The following is an 8,320-nucleotide window of genomic DNA, read 5'->3' on the forward strand; positions in this document are numbered from 1 at the left end:
ACAAAACCCAATGGAAATGAAAACCTTGGGAGTGCTCTTACAGATTCAAAAATTTGGAGTTGAAAAACCAAGGGAAGGTAATTTTACTTGCAAGCCCTAGGCCAAATATTTGCATGTATTTGGTCCTAAATTGTAGGAATTTGAGTTGTTAGAGTTGCAGGAGAAGGAAATAAACTAAGTAAAGGTGGATTTGGTGTTTAAATAGTCCCTAGAAGAGATCCTAATCCTTGCACCTGATGTAGAATCTCCCACTATTCCCCTAGGAATCACAACTCAACTCCAAGATTTCTTTGTACTCTTGGAATCTACCCAAGGAATATAACTCTACTAGGGTTCAAGGGGAGGTCTCTAAATTTTTAATACCTTTCCACAACCATATCTAAGAGGTTATAGCTTAGTTGTTCAATTTGTCTTCAAAACACCCATGTTGCTACCTATGCACCTTGTGTACCCTGGTGGCTCCAACATACCAAAACCCATCCTAGGCTTCAAACCATGACCCCAACACCTTGGGTCATCTAAATACATCCCATATAACATGTTCCAACTCCTTGAACCTCTCAGCAACTCATCTCTTACACTTTTCCAATTTTGCCTATTCTAGGCTTGACTCAACTAGCCCTTTCCAGATAGTAATTCTCAGTTTTCTCCAAAATTTTCCATTGAACTTCCCAAACCCTTTGGTGTTCTAGATAAAATTTATCCCCTTATAAAACATACCAAAATTTCAACTATAGTTGTTTTGGAAAGTATCTCTCAAATCTTGCTATCTCAGTTACACAACTAGGCCTAATTAGTGACCATTTACAAAGAAACTCACACCCCCTTATTTTATGGAACCTTAAAAATCTCAAAAAATATTTTAATATGATCAAATGAAAGTATTTAAAAGTTTTTTTGGTCACTGTAGCATTTCTACTTTCCCTTTCACCAAATGCTCACTTCTAGGCCCTTTACCCTAGGGCTTTCCCAAAAAATCATCTCCCAATCTTTCTAGATCTTGTAAATGGATCAAAAATACTTAAATTCATCCAAATAGATGATATCAAACATAAAACTTATCCTTGTTTAGAGAAAACTCTTACTTCTCTACTTGGGGTAGTCACCCATGCCCATGCTCTTCACTACTCAACCAGTGTTTGGTTCTTTATCTCTGTCAAAACTCTTACCTTGAAAAAAAAAATATATATATATATATATATACATTAATTAAAAATTTAACACCCTTTCCCAAAATGTACATTTACATCATAGACAGTGGGAGGGGTAAATCCATTAATCTAGCCTCAAAATAGTGAAGGATTGTCATGTGACAGAGATAGACAGTGATGTATTCTACACTATTACAAAGAAATCTACAAGATGACTTGTCTATAATGGAAAAGAGATCATAGGAGAACATAAAAAAGACCTTATAAATCAATAATATTTGTTTAAACTTTAAAACCACAAAAAATGCAACAATCACTGTTATGTGACAGTTAGAAATGACAAAAAATACATATGAAATGTTATTGATTCTTCAAACTTCTCTTGAGATCTTTGACCACCTCCAAAAACACTCAAAAGACCTTCTTTTTATCAACTTTTATCTTCCCCAAAACTACTACAACTTCCCTTGGATCGACTAAAATAGTCTAACTATTCTGTGACAGTTTTAGACAGTTTTAATAACTTTTTATTAACAAAGCTTTACTAATTTGTTTCTCATTTCGACCTTTTATGACTTAGGATTTGTAATAAATTTAAGATCACCACTAATTAACTTACTAATTCCTAAAAGACTTATAGACCTCAACTTAACCTCTTAGACTCCACTAGATTGCCATGTTTGGCTTATTAGTAACATTATGGCAACTTCACATATTTTGGCAATTACATTGACTTTCTTGCATTTACTATGCAACTTATGACTTAATGACCTCATAAAACCTTCCTAGGACCAAAACACACCCCATGGACTATTTAATTACATGAAATGACTTCCTTATCCCATATTTTAACTTTTTAGCCATTTAGGCCTCTTTATGGCAATTTATCACATTATTTGTACTTTTTAACATTCCAAGTACATTTCAATGGCTCAAAGGCCATGATACAACATCAAATGCCTTCATGGATCCTTATTAGGTCTTCATTCCTCCTATATATGCATATTCCACCTCCTTGGGTCCTAGTAGGGATCTTGTGTCCTTCATCATCATGGAGATTGTTGGTGATTTAAACCTAGTTGCCTAAAGGGTAAAGGAATTGTATCCTTCCACTGTGCCACTTTGCATCTATATGTATAATAATAATAATAATAATAATAATAATAATAATAATCATACTTCAAGAGTCAAAACAAAATTTCAATTCAAAACATACAGTATTACATATAGCCAAAAATTTATTATTTGCAATTTATGTCATTGTCATATTGATTTATGATCTTCTTGTTCATGTTTAAAGTTTTCGTTCTATGTTATGCATCTAAACATTTATCATAAATTATTACTACAAACATATAACAAATATGAAACTAAAAACAATACATTACATTAATTCCAAGGTTTAGTTATGATGTAGAGCCAGAATAGGATTCTCAAGGTTTAGTTATGATGTAGAGCCTAATCGAATTCTCAAGGTTTCATTAATTCCATATGTTAGATCTGCCATCATAGAATACCAATTATAATGGGCACTCACATGTAATTTTTTAGAGGTAATGTCATTATGGCAAAGGATTATGCAAGGGAATGAGCCTCGTGATTTTGGCATTTACACATAAGCAAAACTTGCTTCTTCATCTCCTTACACTCAACTCTTCATTGAAGTTAATCTTATAGTACTGAGAATAGCTGCTACAAATTCCTGGGATTCAAGGGACCTTGAACCTATGCTACATTTTCTAGAGACATAGGAGAAGTCACTATATGCTTCTATACTTCATAACATTCTGGATCATATAATGATGCCCAAATTAATAACAGCAGTAGATACTTGGGATCCTTAGTACTTCAAAATGTTTGAGCACTCAACAGGACAAGAAGAGGTTGGGGCCAGTATTTACCTAGCCACCCTAAACTAACAAAATATATAGTTTGATCCTAGGAGGAAAGGTGAGAGAGATTTGGCAGTTGGCAACTTTGTACTGGCCAACACTACAAGTTTTAGCATCACCCAAGATGGCATTGAAAAATAAAAATGGAGTAAGATCTCCAAAAAGTGAGAGAGGTTACTATAAGTCTCCACAACATGGTCCTATAAGAACTAGAATCACATCCATACCTCGCACGAGCTCTGAGATATGCCCCATCAAAGATCATAGCCCTATGACATTTAGTGACCCTTAGGGATGTTCTAGTTCAATGTGCTCGAGAATGTTGGAGTGTTTAAGGGGATAGGATGACATTGGGGATAGGGTTTACTTGGCCACCCAGAGCTAACAGAGTAGATAGTTCAATCCCATGACAAAAGTTGAGAGAGATTTGGCAGTTGGCAACTTTGTACTGGCCAACACTACAAGTTTCAGCATCACCTGAGATGACATTGCAAAATAAAAACAAAGTGTGAACTCCAAAAAGTGAGAGAGGTTATTTTAGGTCTCTACAACATAGTCTTATAGGAACTAGAATCACATCCATACCTCGCATGAGCTCTAAGATATGCCTCGTCAAAGATTATAGCCCCATGGCATTTAGTGACCCTTAGGGAGGTTTCAGTTGGGTGTGCCTAAGAATGTTTGAGCACTAAATAGATGGGATGAGGTTGGGGATAGAGTTTACTTAGCCACCCAGAGCTAACAGAGTAGACAGTTCGATCCCATGATGAAAGGTGAGAGATATTTAACAGTTGGCAACTTTATACTAGCCAACACTACAAGTTTTAGCATCACTCGAGATGGCATCACAAAATTAAAATGGAGTGTGATATCCAAAAAGTGAGAGAGGTTATTGTAGGTCTCTACAACATGGTCCTATAGGAACTAGAATTGCATCCATACCTCCCACAAGCTCTGAGATATGCTTGTCAAAGATTGTAGCCCTATGGCACTTAGTGACCCTTAGGGACGTTCCGATTTGGCATGCCCAAGAAAGTTCAAGCATTAAATGGGATGGGACAAGGTTGGGGATAGGGTTTACCCAACCACTCAGAGCCAACAGAGCAGATAGTTCGATCCCATAACCCTTTTTTAACTAAGTTGCAAATTTGAGCAATTTTTACAACTTTCAACAATGCAACTTTGTACAAAAAGTGCAATTTTTACATTTTGCATTTGATTTCAATTCTATGAATTGGAAAAGGTTTGGAAATAGTAAAATAACTTATTTCAAAATGCTCATCCCTTCACCAATTCCCATACTCCTATAAAGTTGTCAGCCATTTTGCAATTTTGCTTTGACAACTTTTGTAATTTTTTGCAATTTTTGACATCTTAACTCCTAGATGCGTAAAACTTAACCTAATGACCCTAGAGACATTTATAACCTTCTAATAAACATAAAATTATTTTTTCCTTGAAAATAACCTATATTGCTCATTTTTATGCCTAAAAAGTGGCCCATAGTGTAACAACAGAAACTTGACCCAATTTAATGATACCTCATCTTTTGATATGTTATAGAGGAGTGAAATGGGTATCCTAATCTTCAATTTATTTTCTTGATGTTATGAAAAATTGTGAATAAAAATGCAAGAGGACAACTTTTTATGCATTTTTTCTCTTCATTCTCAATAGTGCCATGAAACCCATGTTTAACATGATGTTTGATCCTAATTCTTGGGTTTTACTGACATATTGAATCCCTTATCATGTTGTTCAACTCTATTTGTGAGGATCCACCATTTTTGGGGAGTTGAGTCAAGTTTGAAGTTGCATGGATTAATGCTAAGTGCTGCATTATTTGGACAGAACTATGAAATCTAAGTTTTGGTTGTTGTTGGGCCTTGATTACTGGGTTTTGGTGTTATGTTGACCCCCCTTAACATGGTAAGAGTCCTAGTTTGTGAAAATCCATCATCCATGGGTGTTGGTTCAAGTTGCTAAGTATTTAGTTGTATGAATTAATATTGATCCATTAGCATTGTCATTGTATCACAGCGTACAAGTTGGGTGTATGGCCTATCCTTGTGGATTGAAACCAACATTTTTCTTGTTCTCAAAATTGTAATATATTAATGTAAATAACTTTTATTTCATTTCAACTATTAAAATAATCCATTAGTACTTATGGTTTTGTGTTTTTATTTAGGAAGTGTTTGACTAGGATAGATGAGTATAGATTACTAGATGGAAAATATTAAAGTGGATATGTATGATCTTTCAAATGCTATCAGAATGCTCTAGATGAACCGATAATCATCTTTGAAAATGAAGAGAAATGATAGTTCTCCATTGTATTAAGTATATGGATGGACATACTACTATGTTTGAATCTTTAGAATTTATAGTTTGGTCAACTAGAATCACATTTCAAATGGGTTGATCTAGCCCATTTACCCCCTTGTTTATCTTTTTAAGAAAGAATACCTCTTTATTAGATGGCAATTTATGATGTTGGGAGGAAGATCTAGGGTTATTTAATAATAAATGAATCATCCTACATCAATATGTTATGCATAATCAAAGGACACTTTAACTATTTAACACCTTAATCACAGTAAGGAGAGGTCATATATAGTTGTTACAAATGGTGTAATCATTAATAACTAGTCATTGTGAAGGTTGAGTTTCTACATTTTACTATAGCGAATGCATTTATACGAGTACCAATGACTATAATATTTTATATGCATCATTATTATAAGTGGTTGAGTCATCAATAAGAAAGAACCTAGTGCAGAGCACCTAATTAAAGTGTTTGTTTTGTTCAATGTAATAAGGCCTTAGGATTGATTAAAAAATCTCCTTAAGGCCATCCACCCATGTAATGGATTCAAGACCCCAAGGTGTAAATATAAATTTGGGCATCATTTGGTCCAAAAGGTGGAGTTTTGGTTTATTCTATGTTTTTTAGGTTAGTTTAGGTGTTTTGAGTCTTAGAACAACATTTGGAAATGGTTAGAATTGAATTAGGAAGAAGGTTTGTCAAAATGGCAAAAATTGCATTAGCAACTTTTGCAAAAAGTTAACAACTTTTTCAAAAAAACCACTCCCAATAGCTAAAACCACCATGGGGTGGTTCTACCCATTTTTAATGGCCCATAAAGGCTCTAAACACCTAATGGGAGAGATAACATGAAGAAACATATGTACTTGCTCTTTGGAATCAATAAAATCTACTATTTCAGGACAAGTTTTATTTATTTTTTCGTACAATATGGCCTTACATGATTGGGAAGTGAACTTTTTTGTACTAGATAGCTAGACCTTCTAATTTGTGAAGCATTGCAATTGGTTTCAAGTTTCTAGCAATCAAGGAACTCAAGATATTGAATTTTCTTGATCACTGCCCTGTGAAACCCTCAAAATCAGGGTTTGACAAAAGAAATGGCCCTAACCCTAACCTGAGATCCCACCATTAGAATTTGTGCCAAATGGGTAGGGAGAAAGTTAATATGATGTAATTTCATACTTCAAAAGCCTTGAAGTAGGAGGTTGCAATAGGTATTTTTAGGAGCAAGCCCTAGGTCTAGTATCCCTCATGTATTAGACCAAATTTTATGTAAATTGATGAAGTAATGTGTTTAAAGGAAGTAGGGGACTTTGTGTGAAGGATAAAAATCTTTGTTTTGGTTAGAAGAACACTCTAAAGTTGGTGGTTCGATTCCATGAACCCATCTCTTGGCCATTTCCTTGTCGACCACACTTAAAGTTGCTAATTAGATCTGAGTGCATGCTTTGGGTTAAGGTATGCTGGAGCAGAGTGGAGCCATAAGAATTTGAAGTCTCTTTATACTTGAAAAAGGGTTTCTAAAACTATACTTTCTTTGGCTAGTCCTTTGGAAGAGTTTTGAGTTATTGGTGAAAAACTAAACTAAGAGGCCTAATTGTCTAGTAAGTCAAATTTTGCATTCTGTTTTGTGGGTTGTTAGTAGTAGGTTGAATCAGTGATTTTCCTTGTTTTGGTCATGTTAATATTTCCTGAAGTCATCAATTGTGTTAGAAAGGTTGGGAACACCATAAACCCACTTTTGTCAAGTTGGGGGGTAGTAGGCCATTGTTGAACCAAGTAGGAAGAAGTTGGATTCTTGTCTTTTTTTGGAGAGTCGAGTTTGTAAATCTATTGAAGAGTTGTAATATTAGAGTAGTATCCTTTTGGAAGTGAATCATAACCCTTTCTTAACCCTTTGTGAAGTTTGGAGGTGTGAGTGGTAGAAGGTTGTTTGATTTTTGCTTCCTTGTGCTTACTCTACATCAAAACTGATCTAGCACACAAGAAACAAAAGTAAAACTATCCCACATGCACAAAAGAGAAGAATTATATGTCTACTATGGTCAATATATCAACACTTCATAGTTCTTGTTTTTTCTATGAGAAGATTTGGTATTTGAATCTCTATTTTGCACTTCTTTTTTAATATCATTTTATTGCTTAACTGAATGGTCACCTCAAGAAGTTGGTTTTAATATCTTTTTGAATGCTTAACTGAATGGTCACCTCTTTTTAAATATCATTTTATCTCTATTTTTCATGTTTTGAAGTTGGTTTAATAGGCTGATTACAAGAATAGGGCTGACTATCCCGAGTAACACAGTGATTTCTTCACAAATTTGATTTGATTTAATGGAAAGATCATCACACCATGAATGATAAAATCTGATTCTCATGGAGTGATTGGTCCTTGATATGTACAATATTATTTCTACCTTTTAATGTGTAGATGAAAGGTATTTGGTTGGTGATCACCGAGAAGAGTAGTGGAAGGGTTAATGGAAGTGGATGGTTGGGAGTAGCAGCGAGAGATCTTCTTGAAGATGGCATAAATTTTATAATTTGAGGAGTCTAGTAACATCAAATGAATGGTGTATCCACCCTCAATTTATCCTAGAAAGGTGTGGAAGGTAGTTTATTGAGAGGTCCCAGTTTTGAGGCTTGTTAATGAGCAATTTGGGGCTTTTGTACTTGGAAGAATCCAAGGCCAAAATTGGTAACATATTTGGAGGTTTTTCATCATCTTTGGATATTTTCTAGAGTCTTGAGATTAGGGAGTAAAAATAAATTGTAGTTCCTTTGTAAATTGACATCTTCGTGTGTTTAAAGACAGGGCTATTGTGTAGAACAACCATATTGGTCCAAAAAAACCACCCTTAAGGTTTATGTATGTTATGTATCTTTGAAAAGGGTATCCAAATATGGTTTTTATTTTCTAAGTCCTTTGGAAAGTGTTGGAGTTA

Source organism: Cupressus sempervirens, chromosome 4, assembly GCF_028749045.1.
Source record: "Cupressus sempervirens isolate cs-2001-9-10 chromosome 4, ASM2874904v1, whole genome shotgun sequence".
Classification (NCBI taxonomy): domain Eukaryota; kingdom Viridiplantae; phylum Streptophyta; class Pinopsida; order Cupressales; family Cupressaceae; genus Cupressus; species Cupressus sempervirens.